This window comes from Zosterops lateralis (assembly GCF_965231275.1).
Source record: "Zosterops lateralis genome assembly, chromosome: 18".
Classification (NCBI taxonomy): domain Eukaryota; kingdom Metazoa; phylum Chordata; class Aves; order Passeriformes; family Zosteropidae; genus Zosterops; species Zosterops lateralis.
The window spans coordinates 9170420-9197673 of NC_139778.1; the positions used below are offsets into that span (position 1 = coordinate 9170420).

Sequence of the window (27254 nt, forward strand, 5' to 3'; positions counted from 1 at the left end):
TGTCACACAGCATAGGACACACAGACCCCTCCAAACCACATCAAAAGAACAATTAACTTGAGGGTGCTTACTTTAAGAATTAGTATTCCAGTTTTTCACCCCTACTACGGGTTCTTTCATGATACTAAACTATTTTGGAATTAGTCCACATTTCAACAGAACAGACAATCAAAATTTGAGATAGAAAAGGCCTTGTAATAAACTCCGTGCCATCAGTGAGTCAGGAGACTATATAACAAAATGATTTTAAAGCATTTCACAGCTTGTTTATAGGCAACGCATTCTCTGTATACTTGCAATTTTGCATTTCCAACTCATAAAAATACACTATTTCCCAAATCTCAAGAATACAATAGATTTGAATTACTTAACAACTGCAAACATTGAGTTTCCTCAACTTCAGGGGAAAACATATTAAATTATCTAAATTGTTCTAAAGAGCTGATTGCATGAGGCAACTTTAACACTTCTCTATCCCATTTAAAACACAAATTAATTTATTTCATTAATAAAACAGTGAAGACAGCTGTGACCAGGTGCAGCTGCAGGTCACTGCAGACACAGCCACGACCCCATTAATGCCAGGCTTGGCCTCATTCCCACCCCTAAGTCTGCCTTTAAAGAAGTCTAATCACCCTTCTCTCTCTCTCTCTCCCAGCTATTTTTCAGCAATATCCCGTGCAGAAATTGTTTCCAACTGTTCTATTTCCGACGTGGCATATGTTTATTCTTTGGGCAAAGGGAATAAAGCGGGTTTTGCTCCACTGATTCCAGATTAGCTCTGCCGACTCCACTTGAGCCAGAGCTCTGGCTCAGAGGCTGCTGCCCACTTGGTTGTCTAGTTTGTTAATCAACCTAAATCCCAGTGAATCCTGCAATTATCATTTTGATGGTTTGTTTTCTACCAACTGAAAGATCACTAAGTGGCAATTACCATTCGTATTACTTGCAGCTGAGTCATGTTTTACTTTCAGATTATATTTTTGGTTCCAGATCTTCCAGTCTCAAGGACAATAGACTGATTTGTGTTTGCGGGATTAAACCACATGCCAAAAAAAAAAAAAAAAAAATCTTGGTATATCCTTCAGAAAGTAAAGAAGTTAACTAATTACTTTTGTAAAAGTTGCAAAACATAATGTGATAATCAATGCAAAAGATCTGAGAAATATTATGGGAATATCTGGAAATCTGTAGAATGGAGCTGTTCACCAATGCCTGCCATTCCAATTAGGACCTTGGAGTGGCTGCTCCAGCTCTGCCTTTATTCAGCAATGTGTGTAAGAAAAACTGCATATCTGGCCATCTATTTTGGGCAGAAGTTCTGAACCACCACAGGCACGTCCTATCTGTGAGCTGACAGCCTCTGAGAGCGTGTGAAGGAATTCATTCAACCAAAGACAACATCAACCTTGTTTTTAATATGATTTAAGCACCGAGATAAAGACGTGGGAAGAAGAGTGCCACTGTTTGCTCCAGCCTGTGAACTTTAGCTGTGAACTTCCCTGTAAATGATGCTCACACTGCAATGGAAAGGACAATTCAGCTGCCAGAGTAAGCAAACCACAGAGGATTTGTCCTTTTGGACTTGGGGCTGCACCTCAGAGCTGCATGCTAAAGCTTTGATGATCAGTGTTGGTTACTGAACTCTCAAAACTGAATCTGTGTCCAGCCTAATAACAGACTGTTGATGTGGGCAACTCAGCATGGCCAGCCTTGATTTTTTTTATTTTTTTTTTTATTTCCTATTTGTAATGGGTGACTTATCTCCAAAGAGCTTGGTTCCTTAATAGGTGATCCAAAAGCATCAGACATGTCTCACCTTTGGAGAACACTCCAGTGAGAACCAAACAGTTTGACACAGAAATAAACAATGCAACAAGCATAAATCCAAAGGGAAAAAGTGTCAACTGAAATCCATCTGACAGCCATAATTTCATATCCAAATTTTCATGCTGAAATCCAGCCACTGGAGTGTATTTCAGCATTTGTTTTTAGTGTTTTCTTTATTTCACAGAGCAACACAGAGATCTGGAGAACTCATGTAAAAATTTACTTAGTTCAGCTAAGTGCAAACAAAGTGTCATCTTCTTAAAATAACCTGTCATTTTATTGGGTTTTTTTTAGGAATAGAGACAAAAAATAACCTCTCACTTGTTACTTGTTTTGAAAAGATGTTAAGAGCTTCACATCACTTGCTGCAGCTGTTAAGAAGTCACATTATGTTCACCACCTTCATGTAATGAAAGTTGTATTACACTGCTTTGCAGAGGCTGCCAGGAAATTTGTTCCTTTACACTCTACCATGAGCTGAAGCGAGCTGGCACACATTACGCAGAGTAGCTCGAGAGCAAAGTGGCATCTCGAGGCTGACAGCTAAAATTAAAAAGAAAATTATTGAGGTATTTTCATGTTTTGACAGCGTGATTTTGATCTGTGGTGTATATATAGAATCTGACTGTGAGCTTCCATCCTCTACCAACTCTGGACTTGCTGGATCCAAAGGCTCCCTTCAGCCCAGGGAGGGGAACAGGGAGAGATGCAGAGAACAAAACAGGCCTTGTGCTGCAAAGCCAGACTAACTCTGTGGGCATGTGGCATCTCCCAGGCTGCTCCCTGCCCTTCCAGAGAGCAGAAAATGCCAACTGGGCAGCACAAAAACAAGGAAGAAACTGGGAAGGAACTCTCAGTGCATTCCCAGAGGAAACAATCTGAAATCCCACAGCTTGTGGGATTTATGGTACGTAGTGGAGGGCAATTAATTCTACCCAACCCTGTTCTGTCCAGGCACAGCACTGAGAAAAAACATGTTGTTATCCTTAGTACATACATATATTGTAGTCACTCAGAGTTATAAGGCTCCACTGTAAATTTTCAGCTTTATTCCAAATTATATGGAGTAAAAGGAGTGTCGGGTGAGAGTTCTCTGCTAAAAAATACTGCTACTAATGGTTTCATATATGACACAGATGGATGAGACCAAAGTGAAGTACTGCCATCATAAATAACAGAAATAGAAGCAATCTTCTCTATTAGCTGATCTATAAAGAAGAGAAGCCATTGCTGAGCCCACACATCACTCAGCCATATGTCTGAAGAGCTCCACAACCACAAAGAACAAGGGGGGAAAAATATCAAGACAAAAGTCACATGCTTCGCAATTGAGAACTATTAGAAAAGGTCAAGAGATTTGGTTTTTTTTTAAATCACTTGTAAACTCCCACTTGTGGAAGAAAAAGAACAGAGTAGGTGAGCCTTTCCACTAGATATAAATAGCTCTACTACACCACAGTATTTATTTATTCAGTACAAGTTAAGCTGCAAACCTCAAGGGTGGAGAGAATGTATTTGCCAGAGTCCAGCTGAACTGCCAGTTGTCATCTAGAGAGAAATCAGTGAGGTTTTTCACGTCATCTTTGACTCATTTTTGTAATCATACAATTATTAAGGTCGGAAAAGAGCACCAAAACCATCAAGTCCAACCTTTCCCACTGACCAACAGCCAAGACTATTGTCCAAACTCAAAGGACGAATGGGTAACATTTTAACCAGTGCAGAAATCACATATTTTCCTATCTAAACCAACCCCAAAGCTGTGACTCCACTGTCATGGTATTATTGGGTGCCCCGCAACACCAGGCCCAGAATTTCTTTCCAGGTTTCAAACATTGATTCTTCCAAAGGAGCAGCATTGGAGATCTCGTGGATAGCAAGAGGGAAATAACTCTGTGCACACTAAATATCTGTTGTTGGGTTCCTTCTTCGGGGCTTTTAAATAAGAACTGATCCTGAACCAGGAGTTACCTGAATAAGGAGTTACCTTATAGGTTACTCCTGAATAAGGAGTTACCACAGAAGTTCAATAGAAACAAAACCATCTCTGGGTTACTCTCAGGGGGTTCTAGAGCACTTCAGAGTCTCTGCAGGAGTTTGGAGCAGGGCTAGTCATTGCTATGGTGCTGTTTCATATGCTTTGCATTCTCACTGAGACCACAGAACACCCCCCAGGGGCCCATATCAGTGGCTGGCCTGTGTTTTCTCACAACACCAAGCAAGGAATGAATGAATGAATGAATGAGTGAATGAATGAATGTGGCACATGGCACGTGTTAGATCGTCCTCTAGATTAAATATAGCAATTACAATAAACAGAAATAGGGTAGTACTTTAAAATAGACAGATCAATTAAATACCAACTACATTTGCTGTTTAAATAAGTACTATTTAAATAAGTTTACTAGGAATACATAGACAAGAAGAGTAGCAATTAAGATATAGGATGGACCAATATTTGTCTTTTTTGTCTTCTGAACATATTATAACTTGTAAAAACATAATGAAAATCCCTTTTACATTAAATATAAACAAGGCTGTAGATTATAAAGCAGCCCTATCTTTGACTGCTACCGATGTACTGAACCCACTGAGAATTTCTCAAAACTAAATTACCCTAACTTTCCCAACATATATAATTTATATTACACCAGCTTGCTTTTGTGCCAGTGCTTCACCCCACCTAGAAGGAAGTGCTGTCTCAGGAGTGTAGCCAGGCTAACACTTACAACTGCTTTATGCAATCTTTCCACTTGGCATTTCCCACTCTTTTCTGACCAAAGCAGCCTGGAGCCCAGTGAGACACAGTCTGTTGCAAGCTAAGATAGTGAAGAAGAAAAACAACATCTCTGCCCATCACCTTAACCTGTTCTTAAGCTTCCTAAAGCTCTTTCGTGAGCCCACAAGGTCACACAGCACCTTCACAGCACTAATCTGTGTGGTGCTGCACATTCCCTGGCTCCTGGGTTACCTTCATTTTTGTTATGGTTGCTCCAAAACTCAAACTACCTTCTCAAAAACCTGCCCTGGGGGCAAGGTACAGAAAAAACATGAAATCAATATTGATAAATTAGGGCTGATTCCTATTTTTAAAGCTCCACATCTACCTGCTAATAACTGCTCTGCCTAATCTCAAGTTCATACCTCTCACCTCGCAACAGATTTTCTGCTTGGTCAAATTCAATTAGACTAAAAAAACTCGTGTGGAGGACAGAAATGAGACTACCGTAAACTCTGCTGTTTAATTTATTTTTATTATTTTATTTTTTTTTTTTAATTTGACAGAAAGCAACGGTTAACTGCAACAATCTCCTATTTGTGTGAAAGGATTATACAGATCGTCTGGACAGTCTTAACTACTCAGGTCATTAACTCCTTTACACTAAGTAGAAAACAGATGGATGTCTCTGGTGAGCTGGCTTTGCAAGCTCCACAACAGTGTGCAAATACAGGCTGTGTGCCTGGCAGGGAATGCATATGCATTTACATTTCCCCAAACAACTTTGGCAGACCTGGCGGCACCGTGGGATAAAATGATAAATATACACCTGCACATTTTAAATTAGAAATGTATACCTAACACGCTTCTGAAGCTGTTTGGATTTAGTAAAATACCTCACATAATATATTCAGATCTGTCTGAATACTATATTCAGACACACAAAATACCAGATTTGTCATTTCTGCCTTCCATGACAGGAAAAAGAAGGTACAGTTCATTGATATAGTTCATTCTACTGAAACTGCAGCACAATATTTGCAAAACTGAGGAACAGTTTCAAAATATTAGAGGATTTGATGTAATATGAAATATTCAGCACTGTTTCAATCTACTTGGTAATTATATACTTTCTGAGACAGGGAACACTGTTTCTATGTAAAGCCCTTGCTAAAATTTCACAAAACCATTAATCTCCCTCCTTTGAGGTGTCCCATTTTATAAATGAATAATAACCCAGAAACCATCTATCAAACCAGGTGCTGAAATAGCTATTTTGAGAACTTGTACCAACAAAAAAGGTGACCCACAATCACAGAGTTTTTCTATCACTTCTGCAGTTTGAATTCACTTCAGTTGAAGAAGCTGCTGCTGTTACTGTGCCTTTTGCTGCCACAAAGCCCCTCTGGGTGCTGCTCTCATCTGCTCTGGAGCTGAGCACAGGCACAGCAGTGAAGAACAGCACAGCTCTTCCAATTAAAGAGCTAACACAATAGGAGAGCCCAGAACTGCTTCCTGTGAGCACTGAGCAGTCCTTCTTCAGATTTTTCAGCTTTTTCAGCAGTGACCTCAATTGCAGATATGGGATATCTTAAACAGAGCAGCTCCTTCAGTTTGAGGCATCACCCAGCACAAAACCCAAGGCCTGGGAGGGGGAGCAGGAGGAAGTAGCACAGGCTGTACTTATTTTAATGCTGTATAAAATGATGGGATATGAGATGAATCCAACCCTCCAGAATGCAGCTGTTGGGTTGCATTTTGTTCTGTAATACAGCTGGAATTCCAGACACAGCCAGCAAGCAAAACGCTTTTAGAAAATCACGGCGGCAGCCTCTGCTGCAAGAGAATCTCCCACAATCGCATCGTGCAGCGTGAAAAATAAGCTGCTCAGTGAGTAAATCATCTCTAGAACCAAGGGCAAGTGCTCTAAATCATCTCTAGAACCAAGTGCAATGGCTTTGCTCTTACAAGAGCAGCCGCTATCCCACGGTGCCTTCTCCCAGTTCTGCTTCCAGCCCCTGAGCTCAGGACCAGCTGTCCAGAGCTGTCCAGAGCTCCTAGCCCAGCTGAACACAGCACTGTTCACTCCAGGGAATGCACAGAACACAAACTTCTGAAAGGCTCAGGTGACCTCTTCATCTTTCACCTTCCATTGAATCACCCCCACAGTCAATTGAAGGCAGCTCCAAGGAATGGGTGAACCCCCTGGCAGCTCCAAGCATGGAAAACTGATGGAATTAGGAAAGCACACTCGTACAGCTGTGAGGTTTTACCACAACTTCTTCAGTAGCAACCTCATGGCTTGTTTTTCCCAGCATCTTACTTTGCAATTTAATGATACCAAGCAAAACAAACCAAATGTTTCATAAACCAAAATATTTCCTGTGAGTATGATTTGTAAGGACACCAATACAATAAGTGAAATGCCAGAGCTGAATGCCAAGAGCTGAGCATTAAATTATTTGGGGATATTTTGAATTTAGGCTTTCAGTTGTGTTTGAGAAACCCTATAACATGCTACACAAAATTAATGAACCTCCCTTGCCAGCAAACACAAGCCACACACTAATTTCCATTATTGCCAAATAATGTTTATTTTTCTTCAGGACAGCAAGAAGTGAGGATGACACTGAACAAGCTGTTCAAAATATGAACAGAGCCATACTCTAAGCACTGAACCACAAGAAATAAACTTCCTGCAATACCTGTTAGGAGACAATCCTGACTGGAGATTTGTATGGGGAGAGTTGAGAGGCTTCAAGGTGACAGATTTATCACCAGATGACTTCAGATGTGAACTGATCCACTGGAAGGTGCAAAGGAGGGGGGGGGATAATGTCAGAAGATGTCACACAGCAGCAACTTGTGTTGCTCTATGGAAACGAGCCTCTCACCTCCTCTCCAGGTTTTTGGATGACCACAACCTCACACAGAGCCAGCAGCCTCCTGCCTCCTGCCCTGAGGCCTCCACACATTCCTTTCCAAGAAAACACACATTATTTTGGTTTGTTTTGCCAGCAATTATCCTCTGCCTGTCTAAACCTACCAAAAGTGTGTCTCGAATAGAGAAAACCACTTTAAAGCAGAAAGGTTTGAAAGACACGGCTGAAATTTTCAAACGATATGGAGGAAAAAAATCAAGTTCAGCCCCTTTTGCACATAAGAGTTACTAATAAAACCAACTGATAATTCCTGGTTACTAATAAAACCAGCTAATAATTCCTTTAGACACTTTTCTCAAAGAATTCAGGCTAGTTTTTAATACTACCCACCCATTCTCTTTCAGCAGTAGTATCATATGAAGAAATTGAAGAGGTTTTGTTAATTAAAGATTTTTCCAGTTCCTGTTTCTCTTCATTATTTCCATGTTACCCAACAGATGCCCAATATTTGTTGCAAGTCTTATCCAATTACATACATCTTATTACAGGGTCATCTGCTAGAAACTTCAATATGGCTTTTCTGCTCCCATCAGTCACTGCAAACATTTCATCTCCAAGAAACTGCAACTCCTCAGGAAGAAAAACAACATACACAAAAAGTGTAAACTCCACATTAGACTAATTAGTTAGGAATTTGTTGTCAATGTAAGACAACACACGAGACAACATGCACATTGGGAAATTGATTAAAGATTAAGAATATTCACTCTCAGATTACTTTTCCATAGTATGTTTGGTGGGTATATTATTTACTCATAATAAGCAGATGAATTTTGTAGGTTTGGTAGTTATCAAAATTACATGGTTGACTACAAGACATAAGCTACAGTAATTCATTCCAATAGCAAAAGTGATATTTATAAGAAGTACCTGTAGGCTCAGAGGTTGGCAGTACATAAATAACAAAATATGAAACCATGGAAACATGTCATTTAATTATGAACAAATTATTTATATTTGCCATAAACCATTTAATGAAAAAGAAAATTCAAAACAAAGAAGGAGCTGAGATGGGAGGTTTCCAGCAAGAAAACCCTATGGCAACAGTCAGTGGAATTTTTCACCAGGTACAATCACAGAACCATAGACTGGTTTGGGTTGGAAGAGACTTTAAAATCATCTTGTCCCATCCCGTGCCAAGGGCAGAGACAGTTGTCACTGTCCCAGGGTGCTCCCAGCCCTGTCTAGCCTGGCCTGGGACACTCCCAGGGATCCAGGGGCAGCCACAGCTCCTCTGGGCACCCTGTGCCTCCCCATCCTCACAGGGAAGGACTTTTCCTCATCTCTAATCTAAATCTTCCATCAGTTTGAAGCCACTGCCCCTTGCCCATTCACTACAGGCTCTTGTGAATATTCTCTTTATATTCCCTGGAATTTTTAAAGGTCCATTTGGCGCTGAATTGGGAACACTTGACCAGACTGTGCCCATCAGCCTGAACCCAGCAGCAGGCAAAGCCCTCCTGAGCTCCCCCAGCCTGGGCAGTGCTGGCCAAGCTCAGCCCTTTGAACTCCTGGGGCAGCACATCCTCAGCAGGCAGAGCTGACAGCGATGATTTCCTCAGCCCTGCTGAAGTGACCACTTTAATTTGACATATGGCACATTGCTGTCAGAACCAGTGGCCCTGCCTGCTTGTTTCCATGTTCAAACACGTACACAGCCCATTGTTCTTGGCTGTGTTAGGTTTGAGCTGGAGCAGTTCCCCATGTTAGCTCGATACACAGCACAAAAACAGAACTGCAGGACCACCAGAGCAGCCCAGATTTACACCAGGGAAAGTATCCATGTGATAAAAACCTGTATCAATGTTGAAACTCAACCCTTCTGGCATGATTACACCAAAGAACTGAGATGATTTCTTCACTTTCTCCACCTCGTTGACAAGGATTTCAAAGCATTTCTAAGCAGAGACAACACTCCAAGAACCCGATAATTATCTCAAAATGCTCCCCAGAATTTAGTCTGTGTTTGAGCCCTTAATTCTTAGAAACAATCACGGTTATTCTTGTTACTAAGCATATAAAACCCTGACTGTGAAAATTGTATAAAAGCATTTTCCACTGCATGCTCATGACATATTTGTGCAGTCCTCCCTGGCTCACTGGAGCAGCAATATAAACAGCATTTCTTAGTTTCTGTCAGATAGACTGAGTAGTATTCTCATGATACGGAAAGGTAAACACCATTCCCTCTCCCATGTATTTACTAAAAGCAATATATTAGCACAAATGAAAAACGAGGCATGAATGTCAGTGATAAATTAGCTGACATTCATCCCAGAATATTGCTTCCAACAGGCCAAGAATTTTCAAGCAGCAGTAAGGGCCTGGAATTCAGTAAGCTGTGACTCAAACCAAAACAAAATAAAAAAAAAAAAAAGAAGAAGAAGAAAGATGAGATTTCAACTCATTCTCACTCAGCACAGAACATGCATTAAGGGTCTACCGAGCAAAAAGTGAAACAAATCAATTTCTGTCATTACTGTCTTTGCAGAGTGGTTTTAGTCAAGGCTTTACTGCATGGCATTGGCACTTTAGAAGTCAGGTCATAAAGGCATAAAGGCGACTGAAAAAAATTAAAGCAGTCTGTGAACATCAGAATCTGAACATCAAACCTGTAACTTGCTAAGGAACACCAGAGTCAAAGTTTGAGCTTCAGGTTGACAGTTTTTAGAAGCACTGACTACTGACAGAATAAGAAATCCTTCTATTTTTCATGGGAGTTTAAAAATGTAACAACTTTATTAATAAAAAAGAAACGGCTGAAACCACTTGCTTTTGGACTTTAAAGTTTGTCTGACCTGAATAATAACTATTTCCCCTCACTAGCTCTCCCCCTTCCTACTTACAGTGCAACAAAGCAATGCATTTTTTTTACAATATGCATTTAACATAATTAAAAACAAAGTCTCCATAATACATTTGTGGGTGCCTGAAATGTCATATTATTCCAGAACTAATAAAAGTACTACTGGATGTATCCATTTTAAGTGATGCCATTGCTAGAGGTATCATATAAATAAATCATCTCACTAGGCCTGAGGATAAGTTAGAAGGGGCCTATTTTATTTTTCGCAGGAAAAATTAAACACGTCAGAAATGTAATGCTGGACTCTCTGCTTAACTGCAGCACTCTGCTAGACTTCAGTGAGTCAGGGGAAGGAAGAGAAAAAAAAAAAGAAAAAAAAACAAGCAAGAGAAGCCAGGCACTTGTTCTGGCACACAGCCCCAAAGTGACATCTGGGAGCAGTCAGCGAGTGACACAGAGCACACAGACATGGCCCTGCAGGGCAGCACCAGCCAGGTGCCACATAGCCAGACCCCTCTGGAGGCAGAGCTGTGCCCATGTGTGCAAGGACACCACCACAAAGGCCAGAAAACACAAATAATCGTGGCAAAGGACATGTGTAAGCAGCACTGGTGAGCAGCTCCCAGGAGCCCACTGAGCAATGACACAGAGACCAAAATTAAAGCACTGCAGGGGGACAAGGTTTCTTTGCTGGGCTCTAAAACCTGGGCAGTGATCATGGGAAGAGAAGAAAACTGAAAGCAGGACAAAACCTCCAGGTTTATTGGACAGGGAGCCTGGGGAAAGCCACCCCTTCCAGCAGTTTCCTCAGAGCTCCTATCTATGTTTTCACACCTCTTGCTTCCTAAATCACAGAACTCAATGTTGAATTCAATATTCAATGTTGAATGTCCAAGTTCTAACAGAACAGTGCCTCTACTTGGCAATGTTTCTCCCCAGACCTCAGTTTGGAAACAGAGATCATTCCATAGCTAGTTTGGAGCAAGATTAAAAAGCCACTTTTTCCCCTTGCAAGATTTGAGTTTAAGTCCTTATAATTAATAGCCTGAGTAATCCCCTTTTATATAATGCAGCTCTCATTCATTATATCTCACCCACACTTAAATGCAGTTTCATATTTCTGATGGTGAATATTCCATTATTTCAGCCAAAAATAGTCTTTATTTTCAATCACTTTATGCCTTGTAATGCTGCACACTGCAGGGTGCTGAAATCCTTCACAAATTGAGTAAAATAATGCAGTAAAACTGTATGAAAGCAAGTGATTTATAGAAAACTGCATGTTCTCTCCATAAACAATGTGACACTGTTAGAGATGCAGATGGAAAATTACAAATTCCAGGAGACTCCAAGTGGCATGCAAACAGATGAATTCTGCATGAATTATGCTGAAGGGGTATAATGAATGTACAAGTAATTTCAGGCTCCAAAGTTTGGACAAGTGCATCCAACACACAGAATAGTTTCACACTTCAGCAAACTACAAGAGAAGAGCTCGAACTTCCATTAATACCTGGATGCACTGTGGATTTTCAGTGTAGCTGAACTTGGCTTTAAAGCCGTCAGGATTAATTTGCAAATATGTAATTCCTAAAATCAGTGGAGAATGAGGCTTCAAAAGGGACTGAACTGTCTTAGGCAAATGGCCAGGAAAGAGGGAGAGAATGTGAGAGGTCACTGAAGACTCCAGCCAGATTCTTTCCATAGAAAGCTTCTTTAGAAAATCAATTTCTTTACCAGTATGGGTGAAAACATCCCTTCAAACTGGAGGGCAAAGCTACGGCACCCAAAGCCCAGAGCTGCAGTGCAGCAAGAATCCTCCTGTGACACAGACTGACTGTGCTTGACGGGCAGAAAACAAGCTAAAAACAAGGTAAAAACAAGCTAAAAACAACCTTAGCCTGTTAAACCCTGCTGAAGAAGGAGTGTTAGGCTGTAGTTCCACAGTTGCTTCACATGGGCACAAAGCAGCAGCTCTGCTGAAGGAAACATTTCCATGCTCATTCCTGCCCTGGACCAGACCCTTCTTTTTGCAGACACTCCTGGATGAGTGGGCACAAAGGCATTTTCTCATCCAAGCATTCCCTTCTGGGCACATCAGCACTGCTTTTGTGCTGATGCAGCAAAATATTCCAATTTACTGCCCAGGAAAGGATTGGTGAGCAGGAAATCAGCCAGGGAAGTGCCTCAACTGCAGCTCCAGGGCAGGACTTCCAGTTTGGAGAAGCTGACCTGGGTTATGGAAGGATACCAGAGCCTTCACCAAAAGCTCAGCACCTCCACAGCAGAAATCACACAGGGAAATTCCTCTCTGGGGTTTAGCCCCATTTCCCCAGCCATCTGCTTGCCCTTTATTTTAACATTATCTACCCCAGGGGCCAAAGGTTGGACTTTGTATTAATTGTTTAACTAATTGTTACACTCTAGGCTGCCTGAGTTATAGTTGGATGAGGATTTCCACCTGGAAACCCAATGGATACATTTTTCTGAAACTCACTGACTGGCTAAAAACTTGTTAAAAACAGATTCATGAAATGACTCAGAATTTGGAATGAACTGAAGGTGAGTAACAAAATACAATAAGCAGAAAGAATCTGTCCTATTATTTTTAAAACGTGCAACGCTGACGACTCGCAATGACCCTGCTGAGGACAGAGCCCAGTTCCTTCCTTTCCATGCCTTCAGATTTGCTTCCTTCTCTGCACTTCCTCAAGGTTCAGCTGCAGAATTAAAAGGTTTTTTTTTTTTTTTTTTTTTTACATTTTCTTCTTGGACATACTTCTGCTAAGCAACAGCTGACACTACAACTAATAATAGTAATGCCAGGTATTGCTGTAATCAGGAATTCATGGTTCATTTCCCTGCTGCATAATAGAACCTCATTCCCATTTCTGCAAAACAGAGTTTTTTGAAACAATTTAAACTATTTCAGTTATGTTAAGCTTTTGTAGAAAAGCCACAAAAATTATAAACTTTTCTTTTAAACTACTGCTGCGTGGTGTAAACTGGAATTTCATGTATTTATTTATTTCTTTGTGAGGGACAACAAAAGATTGTATTTGTGTCATAAAAATACAAAAAGGGCTTTTTTCTTTGTTCAGGTTTTACATCCATTCACACAGACATTAAGGCAGTAAGTCTATTAACAAGTGCAAGGGGTATCACAAGTTCAGTTGTGGTAATTAGTCATATTTCAGCTTTAAATGACTCTCTGCTCCAAAGAAAAAGATTATAGTTTTTCTTTTTGCTCTATTACCCAACTGGCATTTAAGTCAATCTGCTGAAAGTGTATCTGCTTCAATGGAAGCTCAAAATAACCCATTAAAGGAATATGCAAATCTCTGAGCTTTTTGGGATTTTTTAATACTTTAATCTAATAAGAACATTTTACATGACTAAGAAATTCCGGCTGAATCTGTTATTCAGCTCTCCTTTAGCTCTGCCATTAATTCCATTTTTGCTGTCATGAATAGCCCCCCCCGCAAAAAAAAAAAAAAAAAAAAAAAAAAAAAAAAAAAAAAAAAAAAAAAAAAACAAAAAAACCAAACAAACAAACAAAAAAAAAACACCCCCCCATTTTACCAGCAAGATGTTAATAAGAAATGTCAAGTTCTTGTACAGGTTGCATGAAACAAAGGTTCATCCCAACACATATCTTTGATATTTAGTACAGTAAGGAAAACCTTTCCACAGAACATGGAATCAAAGAATTATTGAAAGGTTTGGGTTGGGTGGGATCTTAAAAATCATCTCGTCTTACTCCCTGTCATGGCCAGGACACCTTCCACTGTCCCAGGCTGCTCCAAGCCCCAATGTCCAGCCTGGCCTTGGACACTTCCAGGGATCCAGGGGCAGCCACAGTAAATCTGGGAATCTGTGCCAGGGCCCCCCCCACCTTTCAAGAGTTTCCTCCTAACGTCTAATCTGAGTCTAAACCTGGCACATACTCAACTTTTTCATTTCAGTTCAGATGGGAACAAGCACTGCAGCACCTTCAGGGTTGCCTCCTGTGTGAAAATGCTTCATCAAAAAGTTCCTACTCCCCAAATCCTACCAGGAAAGATGACCTTTCACCTCTGCTCTTAAAGCTGCATCAGGAAATTCATTTTGTGCTGCTGTTAACTGATTTGATAAATACATGCTGAATATAAGGAATGTGGAAGGATATTGATTAGCAAGTGGTCTCCTGCCACAAGCCATTGCCAGCTGGGTTCTGCTCCCTTCCAAGAGTCAGTGAATCACCAAACCTTACAGAGAGAGGAAAAAGGGAGGCCGATGTGGGTTCGTGACAAACTGCAAGTTCATCAGACTCATTACTAAAAGAAAATGAAAACAACCAGACCTGCACCTTCAAAAAAACCCCATGTGGCTCAAAATACTGGCTCCTTACACTTCACAGCACTTGTAAATTTGTCATTTGATGTAAAACAAATAGAAACAAAAAGAAGCAACATAAGTAAGAGTTTAACTTTGTAACAGTTTATGTTATGCATTAACTAAATCAATTTTTTGGAATAAGATGCAACCAAAATCTGTCAAACTTCTATTATACTTGTGTTGTTTTGACAGCAGCTGGCACACACTGTTCTGATTTACAGAGATGCAGATTTTAGCTTGTTTTCAGGAGCTTTTGTACAATACAAATTGGCCTGTCATGCTTTCTGCTGGCATCTTCCTTTCAGGATCTTACATGTAAGACTTGGTTAAAGAGTTTTAAAAACGGCCTATGGCAACAAGAAAAGGACAAAAATGAAGCCCCACGCCATCCCTTTCATGGGGAAAATTATTCCTACTTCAGGGTAGTTATTCAATTTGATTCAGGAATTATTAAAGCCTCAGCATCCTCAGGAGACTTGCAGCCTCCTCAGTGAATGAACCCTCTCAGCATTCTTCCTGCATTTAAATTCCACTTCCAGCTATGCTGTACACGTTCCTCGTTCTGTTAGCAAGGAATTTACAATAAAGCCTGATTTGCTCTAAGAGGAAAAAGCATTTGTGTCCATGTGATGGCTTTGCTCACAGTGGTGTTAATAAATTCGTGTTAATGCCCTCCCAGCTCCTCCAAACACCACGGGAGCAGAGCTCTCCTCCCTGCTCAGCTAATGGACACTATCAAAACAGAACCAGGTCTTCACTTTTGCTGAGCAACACACCACTTGGCTTCTCTCTTGTTTACCATTGATATTTCTTTGTAAATAAAACTGTTATCCTTCCTGACTGAAGCATTATGATTCAGCAAGTCACAGCAGGGGGGGGGGGGCTGTCTTGGGTTGCCTGATGATTACAGGTTTATAAATGAGCACCAGTGGGATTTATCCCATGTGCACGTTCAGAGATTGAGCAGAGGTTGTGTTTGTTTGATCTCAGGGCTTTGTAATCAATGGAGGGAAGCAGGTATGTCTGCTAAAAGCAGTGCTTTGTCCTGATGTAAACTGCTTGCATTATGTGGAAAAGCAAAAAAGAAAAGTATTAGAAAAGGTGGATGCTACTCTCTTGAAACAAATTCTTTAGGATGAGATGAATCAGATCTGAGCAGAGCTCACTCTTCTCCACAGGCTACAAAGGGATGCAAGACATGTCTCAGCGTAACATTTACAACATTGGCATTTAAATGTGAGCAGATTAATCTCATGGTATAGGTTGGATAAAGTGAAATAAGGTTTAAATTAATAGGATGATCTGTGCCTGCACTGAGCTGGGAGCCAGCCCCTGCTGAGCCAGGAGGATCCCTGTGCTGCTGGGACTGAACAAGAACTGATGCTCTGCTTCCATCAGCACCACACTCACTGAAGACTTCTGTGCTGGTGTTTGAGGTTAAAAACTGCTTTATCTCTGTTCTGACTGCTGCCCTCCTTGCACACAGGCAGGGCTCAGCATTGATCATGCTGCCTTTGAGCCTGGCTCTGAACACACAGGGAGCTGCAGGGAGCTCACTCAGGGCCTGGCTGTGTGTAAGGACAGGCAGAGCAAAGTCCCCTATAAATACAGCACGTTGATTTTCAGCCTTTTCCCTTCATTCCTTCCTTTTTGGACCCATTTCTGGCCATATTATGCACGCTGAAAGAATAGATGCAAATTCCCTGGTGGCTATTAGTGTGTCTAGACTCATTCATTGACCCAGATGATGTCTTAATTGCCTCTTTTCCATCTGATGGGGAAAATACACTCTAACTTTTCCTGGTTGCAAGCTTTGCCATTAAGTTTTCTAACCAAAATCAGTGAATTTAGTGAAAATGGGTGATACTCTGTGTTCTCTGGGATTGAGTTATGTGCAGCACTTACCACAGGCTTCACAGGACTCACAGGAAGCCTCTGCCCATCTAAATGTTTCAGAACTTCAGATTTTTGGGCTCTTGGCTACTAAACAAGGTAGTGGCTATTACCTATGAAACTTATACCTTTTTATATAATATACTGGGTTAGCATGAACAAAGTAATTTTAACTTACATCACCTTTTTATCAATATTTAACAATTTCAGGTAGTGGAAATTTAATGATTTTTAGTGGTGCTCAAATTTACAAATTGCCTGTAAATTTACAAATTCACAAACCAGCACTCTCTGACCATGCTCTGCATAGAAATTCCAAGATGAATATAAAATGGAGCCAGAGGTTTTGGTGTAACTTCTGCTACTATTATTTTTCAAGAGGAGAATTAATGTATTTTCTCTTGGTATGGCTGGGCAAACCCCAAGAGCAGCCTGCCACTAGTGACATTAGCAATGCAATTTTTTGGATTAAGTGGTAAGAAATTTGAAATTCCAAGTGGAAATCTGTGTTCATGTGATAAGTCTTCATTTATAGCAAGGAGCCTGTTCCTCAAATGAAGCAACACATTGGGCAGTTGCATTATTTCATGGTTTTAAGATTAAAAGAGCCTAAGAGGCTTTTGGACTGCATGCTGCATCAAATTTACACTGCTGCATCAGCCAGCACTAAAAGCCAAAAAAGTATTAGTAGATTTAGCAGATTAAGCAAGGATGCATTTCACTGATTACTTCCTGCCAATGTAATTTTGTTTTAATCATTTAAACTATTAATACATCACTTGTATCACAAAGCCAACAGAGGTACAGTGCACACTGTGTATCGTGGGTCACTTACTGAGCACTTCTGTCCCTGTGGAATTTCCAGTTTGAATAATAGGCTTTTGTACAAAAAGCAATCAGCAGGTCATAACGTTAACCTCTTATTCCAATCCCTTCTCTGTGTAATGCCCAACAGGAACAGTAATTGAAAACTACTTTTAGAAAGTCTCCAAACTGAAAGAAAGCACGAGGGAATTAGTGCTGCATTCTCTGGGCAGAACAGGGAAGAAGTGCCCATGGCCATGAGGATGGAAAACCAGCTCACCTCAGCCCAAGGTGCAGGAATTCTTCTCCCTCAGTGCGACTCAGCTGCCAAAATATTCTTTTTTATTCACTTTTAACACAGAAAATGCGACAAAAATATCCCAAAGCCGTATTGGAATAAAAATTTGAAATCAGCTATGCTCTGCAGAAATTTCTGTTCCTTTGCTTAACTCACTTAATACTCTTTTCCATTCTTTCAACTACTATTTTTATTCTGCTCAAAACATGACTGTCTTCAGGGACAACATGTTCATTCAAAGTCTGAATGTTTCATTCATGGCCTTTGACAGCCTGAAAAAGAATTTGACTGCAGAATATCAACTTGTGTATTTCCCTTCAGCCCAGTCCCATCATGAATGATACTCTTTCACACCAGTTGAAGTAATTTCCTGGAAAAATATGACTACTACTATCCTTTGCTTCTTAGCGTTTGTGATTTTTCCCTTACCATGTTCTCAAAAATATATTCATTTTCCCACTTACCATTTTTCTCTAGAATGGATACATTCAGACAGCAAACTCTTCTTGGTGTGGCTAATCACAGCTCCTTTTCTATTAGGGTATCTACAGAACATTTAGACTAGAGAAGGTCCTATATTTCTATTTTTGGGGAATTTTCTCGCTTTCTAAGCTGAATTTTTGAACTATTAACGTGACCTCTGAACGTAATTTTCTCCTGTAATAAATCAGTACTAAAAAAGCCGCAGCAAGAATATAAACAAAGTCTGTAACCAAAACACGAGGAGCCTTCCTGTCAGTCTGAATCTTGTCATTTCAGAGATGACTTCTGCTGACAGCTCTGTCCTGTCTGGGTGCAGGATTTTCTCCCCACCTCAGTTCAATGTCAGGCAGGAGGAAGTTTGTAAGCAGCAACTTACAGCCAAATTCTACATAATAAAAATGCTTTCAAAGAATTCCTGATATAGGTCTAATAAAATAGCATTTTAACAGAACAGTTATAATGGGAAGCATTGTGAAGAAATGCATGCCAAAAATTATGGGGAAAAAACCAAAGTTTTCTGTAAAATGAATGAATGAATGACTAATATAGTTCCTTTTATAACTAATTTCCACTACAGATGGAAATGAACGTGTTTTTCAGTATTTTTCCAGTAAAAAAGTTGTTCATTCTAAAGAAGTTACATCAGAAATATGTGAAGCTTGAATGCTTCAACCGTTGAGTAAGGAAAGAAGAGCCTACAAAGAGATCCAAATAACTAAAGGATATTTATGGTGTAGTTCAGTATCAGGGAGAAGAAGCTGAAATGACTCTTGAGGTTTCTCCTCAATGAGAATATATGAAATACATGAAATGCTTCAGTGATTTGAGGCACAACTTTCACTGAGAGACATTCCAAACATTTTCCCAGTTCCCAGCACAAAGCCATCCCTTTGCAGAGGATGGTGATTAATACGGTGAATTTTGCTGGGTGAGAGAATGAAACCACCATCATCCGCTCAGATTTAGCAAAGGAAAAACCCCAAACATTTTAACATTAGCCCACAGTGCATCTGGGTTTAATTTTAAAACAGAGGAAAAGCATTTGAAGAAAAGGACTCAGAGCCCTGGCTGCTCCTGCTGTGTGGAGCAGACAGATTCCAGCAGAATGCCAGTTCCATTCTGAATTCCCTGTAAAATGCCAAGTTGCTGTGACAGGTACAGCCAGGGAAGACAAACAGAAGCTTCTTGCACTGGGAGCCCCTTTGGATTAGAAATGTCTTGATGAAAACTGCAGCAGTTAAAGAAAATTTTGCCTCGTTTTCTTTAGCAATTCAGAGTTTCACATTTAGAGCTAAAAGGTAATAAATGGCCTTTTCTGTTGTCCATATTATAATACTTTAGAGAAGGATCATTCAAGTGTTCCCAAATGTGGACAAATGGATAGAATAGACACATTTACTGTGGTTTTATAAAATAATTACTGACAAAACCAATCAAGTGTTAATCATGTCTACATTTTAAAATTAACTATGAGTTAATAGGAACTGTTAACAAGGTGTGCCTATTCCAGGATACACCCTATGTACCCTAATAGTTCCTATGTTTTCTGTTTAATTTTTGACACCCTTTGCCCTTTCTTTCCTCTCAATTTCTAAATACACGTTGAGGTCTGCTAAAATTGACTTGTAATACATTTTGTCTTTTGAATTACAGTACTTCACTCTTGTGTGGCAATAAAAAGAAAATTAATTTTTGACAATTCCAGAAAAGCATGCTGGAGTATGAAGATGTAGCTGTTAAAATTGGAATCAAACCAATGCAAGGAGCTCCTGCTGGAAACTTTTTTCTACCTTCAATTTGGGAAGTTCAAATCTGCATTTTGGTATTGGATTATCCTAATTTGTAAAAATCGTGGTCATGTGGAAAGATGTAATATTGTAACATGCAACAGTTCCCAAACTATGTTTGGTGGTGTGGTAACTTGCAAATGGCTTTAAAAATATCTTAAAATGTTTGGTCCTTATTGGAAATGCGTATTTCAGAATTCAAGTATCATGCTAATGGCTTGTTACTGAGCTGTAGCAGAACTTCAGGACTCACAGGTTTGCAGTTTAGGTTTTCTAAGGACCCTTGTTTTCTGTCTGGTTTTGCATTTAGAGACTAATGTCTGAATCAAAGGCCCTTGGAAGTTGCTGGGTGACTGCACTGAAAGAGTCCAACCAAATAAGAAAAGCCCTTCTGGAGGATGAACTGAAAAGAGAAGCAAACACTGTTTGTTCACCTCGCTGCTGCCTCAGCATGAATAAAGAGACCTTCAAAGTGCACCAGAACTGTTTATTCAAAATATAAATACCTCCTTTCTTTCCTCATTTGGCACAGCCTCTGAACGACCTAACCCAAGAGCAGAAAATGGTGTTAATGAATTAGGAAGCTCATACCTATGTAAGTCAACTTCTTATAAAAATAAATGTTTAAAATTCCATTTTTCTTGAAAGCTGTAATGCTGTTCCCTTCTACAGATAATTCTCAATGTGAGTTCAAGCATTTTATTTTTGACATATTTTGACACTTGTCTTTAGTATCATTAACCTGGATAAATTGGGTTATTTGGGAAATCAAGGCAGACAGTTGCAGAACAGAGACATGAACAAGAAAACAGAGAGCATTAAAGTAAAAAAATGAAAACAGCAATTAAAAAAAATCCCAAACACTTCAAAGAACATTAATGGTGTGCTCATGGCCAGGGTATAGGGTTGCTGTCCCCAGCTCCAGTGAGGAGACCCCCTCAGGACACAGAAGGATGGACAGAATTTCCAGAACCTCTCCCCAGGTGCAGCATGAGCTGAGTGATCCTCATTGCTGTGCCATGCTGATCTCAGAGCACTGCAGGGCTAAGAAAAAAATGCAGCCAAGAACACTGCTGGACTGCAACCCCAAATCTTTATGGCCTCTACCTTTAATTCCACCCATACAAGTAACACCTGGTTTTACGAAATTTTTGACAAAAAAATTCCAAAGAAACCCTTGAATGGCTCAGACTAAAGCTTATTTTAGCTGCAGATAGACCTCAGATCTTTTTTCTTCTGTCCTTAAAATTTAATATTTCAATTATTGATACATTAAAATCAGCTCTTTGTATTTTTAGTCTGAAGTCTTGACTTCAGCCTAAGATGAGGTTCAGAGAAACAATAATTCTTACCTATGTACACTAAAACTTGAAAATCCATCCTGAAACACTAAGGAAGAGTTTCCCCACAAGAATACATTTCAAATATTTTAGAGGCTTAACCTTTCTTTCTGAATTGCTTTTGTTGTCATGCCATCCTTTGTTTCCAAGGTAGCAGGAGCAAATAGGAATCAGTGCTGAGCCAGTCTTGTCTGTTTTGTGTGGACTCACGTTATTCCTCTAACTCCAATCTGTTCTTTTGTGCAAAAATATCAGTGCTGAGCTCATGCAAAATTAGGATACAGGAGTCTTTTAGAATGATGAGGGATTTTTTTTTTTTCAATCATTAGATGACAGCTAAAACTAAGTTCAGTGAATTCCAGAACTACAGCTGACTTAGGCAGAGCTACAGAACCACTGGCTTAACATTGACAGAGAATAAAACAGTGAAAGTTCCATATGGGAAAGCAACACTTCAGTGTCCAAGTACTTGGGTGGTGACAGCCCTATAAATGCAATTCAGAGCATGAATCCTGAATCCCACTACTTCCCCCAATATTCTAAGGCATCTATGGCATCTGAATTCTCCTTACTGGCAGAGTATCTGGCAGAGTATTCCTGCCAGCTTTGAACTGCCAGCCCACTACCTCTACATATGACAAAGAAAACTGGGGCAAACATTCCAATCTGACAGCTTGTTGGAGAGGGATAGAGGAAATCAATTAAAAGAGAGAGGCAAATACCTTCTCCCTCTGCTCTTGTGTGGCTCAGAAGAGCCAAGCCATGCCCCACTGGACAGGATGGCAGCAGCCCTGTTCAGTCAGCTGGCACTAAACAGCAAGGTTATAATTGTAAATAACACTCCTGACCCTGCCTAGACAGACTAGTTGAAATAAAATCCAACATGTGAATACAGCACGAATGTCCCTGCCAACAGTGTTCACCTCTTTGGAGGCTGGAACTTAGAAAACCTCCTGTGGAGAGACAGATAAGCAACTGGATTGCAAGGAAACAGTAACCTGAATTTGTTCTGAGGTCACTCTAGAAGTTTAAATTTTAATTTGTCTTGCAAAAAGCCTCTAAAAACCGTTCATCAAGCTAAAGAACACTGAGATATTATCAAGCACTTTATACTTTTTGCCTCTGCACTGACTGGAAACAATGCAAGTCACCACCTTCATTTTGCTTATCAAGCCTGAGACTGAAAAGGTGTGATCATGAAAAGGAGGAAGGGGAAAGGGAGGAGAACTTTTCTGATTTCTTCACACCAAATATATGAAAAAATTTTCCTAAGTTTCTGCCTCCATAGAAAACTACTCTCATGGTCCATGGCACTGTGTAGGAAATGTTCTCAGTTCACCTTTGTAACACAATAGGATTTAATCCAAACAGTCAGGTATGGCACCATATAATGTGATCAGTCTCAGGAAACAAAATTCTTCAGAATAAGCTTATGAGCAATTGAATGACTTCTCCATTCCCAAATCCAATTACAAAGCTGCCTGTCATTACTTTAAGGATTCCTTTTCCCTACTTACCTAACTGGATTTTCTTTCTTCCCTTTTACACACATCTCTTGTATTACTTTATCTTCATTTTTTTCCATGATACACTCACTGTTGGGAAATATCTGTCTTCTCTAAATCTCCATAGTGAACTTCACTCATTCAGTTTACTTTCAAATAAGAATTTCAAGCAGTTTTGTAATCCCTTTTTTCTCCCTCCCCTGTAATTTCCTAAGTGTTTTTATTCATAACTTTCTTGTAGTATTTTCCTGAATTTAACTGTGAAAACAACTTGACATACAGTCAGAAAGACACCACACAAAAATAAGTTATTCCAATGATGTAATGCCTTGGAATTTCTTCATCGAGGTAGAAATGTTATTAAAAGTAATGAATTTTTCCACTTATATTTAGTATTTATCTAGTTTCACTTTGGATGGGGTTATGAAAAAATGTGCAGAGTGAAATGATAGCCACAAACCCCCCTTTAATTTGTGTTGCCTCAAGAAAGAGAACCCCAATCAAACACCAGATAACCCCAATCCAACAGGGAACAGAATTCTGATGTCTTTTCACATCAGTGTGGACAATCCCAACAGTGTTCACCTTACTTAATACCAACTAGAAAACATTATGTAAGTCTGTTTCAAATATTAAAATGAAGCTTTGTTAAATTTTTATTTAGAGCTAGAACATATGATCATCTTAGCATCACCAAGCTATCTAATTAGCCATCTGCTTCTTGGAATTTTGTTAAATATGTATTATATACTTGTAACAAAGGAGTTTTTATCAGCCTAAGTAGTCTCCTGTGATCACATTAAAGAGCAGCACCAACGAAGCATTCTCTGGACACTGAGCTAATGGGGAACCAGACATGTCAAACAATTTGCAAAAACTCCCCGAGAGCCAGAAGAAATATTAAACACGACTGCCCACACAAACTCAACCCATATTCTGCTGAATAAAGAATGTCCACAAACTGTGGCCTGTAAAATTAATTTAATCCTCCTCTCCACTAGGACACTTGGCTATTTATTCCTTCTCTCCAGACATGAGGACTTTGGCAAAATCTGTATTTTCAGAAATTACTTACAAAAAGTGTCAAAAAGCACCCAGAAGTTTATTCTCCCACTTCCCATGAGTTTGTGACTGTCTGAGACATCCCCTTTTAAAGATGTAGGACCAAGACTGAGTAGAACCCAAAAACCTTCTCTGTGCTGGCACAACAGTCTGTGCCAAACCTCAGGGCTGACCAGAAACTGAAATGTGCAGTTACTGAACCAGTTATGAAGCAACAATAAAACGTTCCCACTAAACTGAGTCAAATAACATATATAGGGAATAAATTCAGCATTTTCTCCAGCAGCCCCCTCCTTTTCTTATTCAGGGGTAGCAGTTCTTGAAGGAGTAACGATTCCTTTCTCAAATCTCAAGTTTCTCTTTGCATTCTGCTGCTTTACTGATCTCTTAACCAGCAAAGGGCCATTAGAGCTCAGCTAAACCAGCACAACAATCCTAATGCTATTAAGCAGACAATCCAATTAAGGCATTTCCAAGTAGTGTTTGTCATTAAAGAGAGCTGTAAGTGAGCAGCAAGTCCATATCCGAAACCCAGTAATGGGAATTTTCTAGAAATGGTTCTGCCAAGGCTTTTAGCTCAATATAACAAGAACCAAGAGGATACAGTTTCTGAATATGTGTATCTTCAACACTGAGGAGTATTTGTACTCCATGATAAAGAACCTTTTGGGGATTTATACAGTGCAGTTTGGTCACAGTCAACATGCAGCAAAAATGTGCTGACAAACAGGCAGAGAACTTGGCCAAAATTCTACTGGTAGGTTTGATGCCAAACAATTTTATCCTCTAGTACATCTAATTCCAGTACTAACTTCAACCACATCTCAAATGGTCATTATTTCTCTAAGTTATCCCATCACACAATCTACTCTGCTTCTTAAGATTTTTTTGTCTCTACTTTGTGTTTTCAAAAATGAAACCAGAAAAAGCTTCTAATCTGATGTCTGAAAAGTCATCTTTGCAGAATACAGAAGCCACAGCTTTGTGTATTTTTAAAATAATAATAATAAAAAGCCAACTTTACATCTAGATATATAGATATATTTGCTCAGATATATAAAGAAAAGGACAGGGTGGAACCAGACACACATAAAGCTGTAACGTCACCTGCGAAGTTACAAGTGCACCAATTTTTCACTATCAGTTAATCCTAAATTAGTTAAAATGTACTAAAATTAAAATCCAGCAGGAGAAGGTTTAAGTGTTGGCAGATTGATCACAGGACACCTAAGACACTACTGCTAGTTTAATTATTATGAAATTCAATTAAATATTAATATTAATAAGTTAATACCAATGGATAATGACATCCTTGTGAATACTTAAAAAGCCCAAAGCTTCCACAAAATTATTGCTATTGAATGTAAGGAGGCAAACAATTGCTGCTACAATACTTTTTTTTAAATGGAGAACAGCAGCTGTGAATGGGAAAACCACATTTCTGCACTGGAGGTACCACCAGGATCTCAGAACCACTGAAGGTGGAAAAGCCCCCTGAGGTCACAGAGTCCAACCTGTGACTGATCCCAACCTTGTCACCCAGCCCAGAGCACTGAGTGCCACATCCAGGCCTTCCTTGGGCACCTCCATGGACTCCACCACCTCCCTGGGTAGCCCCATCCAAAGCTTTGAAAGACAATAAAAAGGGCTGTTCAATTTTATGCAGCATTAATTTTAAGTCAGCTTAATATTTCAAGGTAATTTGGGCAACCAAACATGATTAAAGATCTGGGGAAGACAAGACAGAATAATTTCTTTCTCTTAAGGAAAGATTTTGCTACTCTACAGTGAAAAAAAACCCGATCAAACACCAAAAACTTTTAACCATAGATTTTTAATCATCATGACAAAAGAAAAAAATTTTAAGTACCTCCTACCTGGAAAGTGCGAACAGCAGTTTCATTACTTGCAGCTCCTACTAATTTCAGCTTCAATGCATTGCCCCAAGCTTGTGTTCAAGGGATGAGAAGAATGTGTAGCTAATTTCATTAAAGAAATAATTTAGCAAATGCAGTTTGTATTGATTATTCAGGGCAACAAAAGTCCCAGCTGACACTGTGCACTATGAGGTCTGAGGTGAGTGCAAGAAATGAAACTGTTTAGAAAAAAAACACAGGAGAAAAGGGAGAGAAGCGAATTTATCGAAATCTTGATCCATTTCCAAGAAACAAACATGAACAAAAGAATATGAGCTTGTGCTCTAATTGCATCTGAAAATTCTGCCATTTCTTGGAGATGACTGAATAAAGTTTTAGTCATAAACCTGTATTTTTAATGGATCCACCAAAGACAGCATCTCTACCAAGCATTTTGAACCCACATATAGAGCCATGACTCATCTGAGTTACAGGCAGTGAGAGCTCCTTTGTCTTCCCCAGCTCGTGCATTGCAGGAGACAAATTCTGATGCTGAATGCAAAAGGACTTCTGCACTCTGGAATTCAGTGTACAAGTGAGCAGCTACGAGGGGATGTGTTCAGAACAGGCTGCACAGAAAAGCAGGTTCCAGAAATCCAGGTGTGGCTGTGAGAGCAGCCTGGGTGCTGCTCTCAATCAAACAGCAGCCTAAAGCTCCAGCTTTACAATACATCTCCCAGGATATTTTCTCTTCAAGTTCACAGAAAAAGCTGCTAAGGCAAAAAGGAGACACTGCCAACACACTTCTTTCACAGGTCTAATACAGAGAGGCCATAGATTCACTGAATCTTCTGCCTAAAATTTTCAGGCAACAAAATTCTCATGATAAACCCGAAATTTGACACCTCTGTAACAGTTCTGTCATTTTTTAACAGTTTGCTTATTCCACCTTCTAAAAAATTCTTTCTTTCATATGGAAAATACATTTCTAGCTAGACTGCTTAATTTCAACTGCAAGCAAGTGGCCAAAGGATATCATATTCTTCTCAACAGCCCAACAAAATTGCTGGGCCAACACCAAAAACCCCACAAACTCTGAATTTTCCTTGAGATTTCATAATGCAACATGAGCAGGAATTGTGGTGGTGGTGGGGAACACACAGGACACGTAACCCAGAACATTGTGTCACATCCCTGCTTGGGTTGGAAGGAAACTCACAGCTCCCAGGACATACAAGACACAAGTAGAAGCCACAAAAGTTTACAAGCAGACTACAATTCTGTTTAATAAAAATTACTGTTCTTGATTTCTGCCATTAGAAAGTCACAGAGAGAAAAAAAAAAAAAAAAAAGAAAAAAATCCTCCTTTCACACAACAAAGACAGAATAAAAAAAACCAGCTTTTATAAGAAAAAAAATTGAAAACACCAGGAAGAAAGAAATCAGAAAGGTCATGGGGAATGCAAAAATGTGTTCAGTGTGTTCAGATAGATAGACAGAGATAAAACTTGTTTATATAGATAAATAAACATGGGTAGGACTAATAGATATT

General features: G+C 39.7%; 1 protein-coding gene across 1 annotated transcript in view; it reads right to left on the reverse strand.

The window, feature by feature from the left end:
- The window catches only part of PRKCA (protein kinase C alpha), a 146452-nt gene that overhangs the window by 88993 nt on the left and 30205 nt on the right, over nt 1-27254 (reverse strand). The window lies entirely within an intron of this gene.